This window comes from Rosa rugosa, chromosome 5 (assembly GCF_958449725.1).
Source record: "Rosa rugosa chromosome 5, drRosRugo1.1, whole genome shotgun sequence".
Classification (NCBI taxonomy): domain Eukaryota; kingdom Viridiplantae; phylum Streptophyta; class Magnoliopsida; order Rosales; family Rosaceae; genus Rosa; species Rosa rugosa.
Genome location: NC_084824.1, coordinates 30,400,513 through 30,403,695, shown reverse-complemented (window position 1 = coordinate 30,403,695; position 3,183 = coordinate 30,400,513). Strand labels below are relative to the sequence as shown.

Sequence of the window (3,183 nt, the reverse complement as noted above, 5' to 3'; positions counted from 1 at the left end):
TTTGACCTCTTTTTCTTCTCAAACTCCAACGGATTCTATATTTTACAGCAATCTCTAAAATCTCCATAATTTTTTCTTAAAATTTTAGAGATTGCTGTAAATTTAGTGAATTTGGTTTTCTTTTTGCTCACTATCCTTAAAATAGGAATAGTTATAGGGAATGTGTTGGAGCAAAAGAGACTAATTTTTCCCTAAAATAGAGAAAAATCAAAATATGGACAAGCTATTGGAATTTCTCTTATACTTACCATGAGATACATGTTATTTCACGTACTTGAGATGATGAGATCTAAAATTTTAATGATGATGATGATGATGATGATAAGATATATTGTACTTTCATGAGCATAATTTTTTTTAATTTTTTTTTTACTATTTTGAGCATAATTTACTTGAACCTTTTAGACAAAAGAGCTGAGGGAGAGGGAGTTCAATAGACATGTGTAGGGCTGTCACTCGGTCGGTTCGAATCGGTTATAAGTATTACCAACTTCAAAATCAAAGCTTTCGGTTTCAAAATTGAGCTACCAATTACCAACCAAAATTTTCAGTTTTTAATCATATCTACCAAATTCGGTATTTCGGTTTTCGGTATTACCAACTTACTTTGTAATATAAATTAGAATGAACAAAATTAGGTTTTTCAATTTTATAACCGTAAACTTCGTATTCATCTACTAATCATAGCTTTTTTTTGTATATATGACATCAAATTTTATCTATTTTCAATAAAACTAGGTTATTTAACCATCTTGGACTAGGTTACTCAAAATACATGTACTATTAATTATGTAGTATATTGAGTAATGTTCATACTATTATGAAAACTTTTATGTTTATTTCTTAATATACATGTATGTGTATTAAAAACCATAGTATATAAAGCTAATATTTAGATAATCAGTAGATTCGGTATTTACCAAAATCAAACCAACTTTTTCGGTAATTTTCGATTTTGGTTTTATCGGTCTCGGTTACCAAAAAGTCGGTTTACCAAACCTAAAATATCGGTTGGTATTCGGTCGGTTTGGTAATTACCAAACCAAGTGGCAACCCTAGACATGTGCATGGAAGGGCTATGGTTTGTCAAAAAGGGTTGTCAATTTCACCCCTACTAAAAGTCATAGTTGTCTACCACTACGCTACAAGATAACTGTGAATTGTTGTATCATAGTTACAATTTAGTATCAGTTAGTACGTGACGATTTGTTGTCATTATTTGTTACATAATACACATATGTCGCAATGAACCGATACAACATAATATGAACAAAAACTTGACGACATGTGAATCTAAATCTAGGTAATTAGTAGCATTTCGCAACAACAATGCTGCCGCTTGTCTCTTTTGAGAACACAATTTCATTATCATCTTTCGTAGAATGTTACCACTTTCTTTTCACAAATCAAACAGTACTGAGAAGCTTGAGATATTGTTACCTATCCCAAAGAGACCTTCATAATCACAGTTCAAATAAATTATAAGGGAGGAGGCTAGGGTATAACCAAATAGAGCTCCCCTCAGATGCATCTTGAAACATAGAAACTCATGCATTGTCATAATCATTAACAACCAACCTTGGAACAAAACCAATTATCATAAGAAAGCACAGAAACGTTCTGAACCCTAACCTCCATTTCCAACACAGATCATTGCTCAACAAGATTTCTTTGAGGCCACTACATGCCTCATGACCCAACCTCTCACATTACCATCCATGACCACAGCCACATGCCCTGCAAACAAGGCTGTGGAAATCAAGTAAATGTACCATGGCAAAGACTGATGGATTAGAAAACTCCACCAACTCCACCGCTCTCAGAGAAGAAAAAGGATCAGCTTAATGACTGCATATAAACATGCATACTCAGAATCTTCCTAACACTATGCTTGAGCTTGTCCTTCAAACTAAGTAAAGCACTCATGAGGACATCTGGTCTATGTTACACACTTGGATATACTGATTAGTAATACCATTGAGTTGACCGAAAATGTTAAAGCCAATGGCCCAATACTCATTAGCTACTGCCAACTACTTTCTCAACAGAGCGTTTTGGAATAGCATGCATCAATAAGCTTATCATGCAATTTCAAAAATCTATCTGAGGCGGCCTCAAATTGGTTCGATAAAACACCCTACAAAAAACAATTTCAATCAATGAAGAGTATAATTAAACAATAGAAAGCTATAATTAACCCGGAAGCAGGAAACTCACCTTTGTTTTTCTTCGCGATGTGATGCGCGGAAGGCGGTGGCTACAAAAATTACCCGGTCCTATAGAACAAGAACTGAAATCAAATAGAACATGACGTTCCTCATGAACATCGCCAGGTTGAGTGAAACCGGCCCCGTAGACCGCGAAGAACGTCCAGGCAGAGAGGATCCCGCCGAATCAGATCCGGTAGTTGTCACGGCGGACGGAGACGAAGACGCCCGGGACGCCATTTCCGAGGGCGATGAGCATGACGGCGGTCATGGACGGCGTGAGGTTGAGAGCGGAGGTGAGCTTGATGGTGACGAGAGAAAAGTGGTCCTGCGCGGCTTTGATGAGGATGCAAGGGGAAGAGGCAGAGCCGCAGAAGTGATTAGGTTTTTATTTTCATTTTTTTTTACTTTTATTTTGATATAGAAGAAGCCCCCTCATTTTTATACATTGCGCTTTTTTTTTTCTTTGGAATATTTTTCCTCCAAAATCTGGTATTAGCTTTGAAAATTAGGATTTTGTTGTAGAGAAACTGAAATTGAGAGGAAATCGCTGTGTATTCTCATTGATAATAGGGGCCTCTTTATATAGAGGATTACAATGTATAGTGTAATACCCCGAAAAATCCAAATTAATTTCCGTGGATTTTTAGAAATGATTTCACGATAGTGGGAGCGAGTACGAGGCTTGGAGAAGTTATGGAATTAGTTCGAACGATTAATTTTCGAAAACGAACGTTATTTAGGAGGTCTCAAAAAGTGACTTTTTATACATTGGGAATTTGGGAAAACTTCATTCATGAAAGTTGTAGAGCGCGTCGATACGAGTTCGTGGACATATGGAATGCGAAAATCGGAGTTCGTATGAGAAAGTTATAAGCGATTGAAAATCGGGAAAATTCTATAAATACAAAAAAATGTTCCGGAAATTGCATTGGAGGACAGAAATTTCAGAAACCTATATTTTCTCCCCAATTCT

At 36.1% G+C, this 3,183-nt stretch overlaps 1 long non-coding RNA gene across 1 annotated transcript; it reads right to left on the bottom strand.

Moving 5' to 3' along the window:
- Positions 1–1,143: 1,143 nt before the first annotated feature.
- Positions 1,144–2,635, bottom strand: LOC133709945 (uncharacterized). Its single transcript, XR_009846402.1, has 2 exons — positions 2,218–2,635; positions 1,144–2,137 (listed from the first exon to the last, which is right to left on the bottom strand). It is a non-coding gene; the product is annotated as an uncharacterized LOC133709945 (long non-coding RNA).
- Positions 2,636–3,183: the final 548 nt, after the last annotated feature.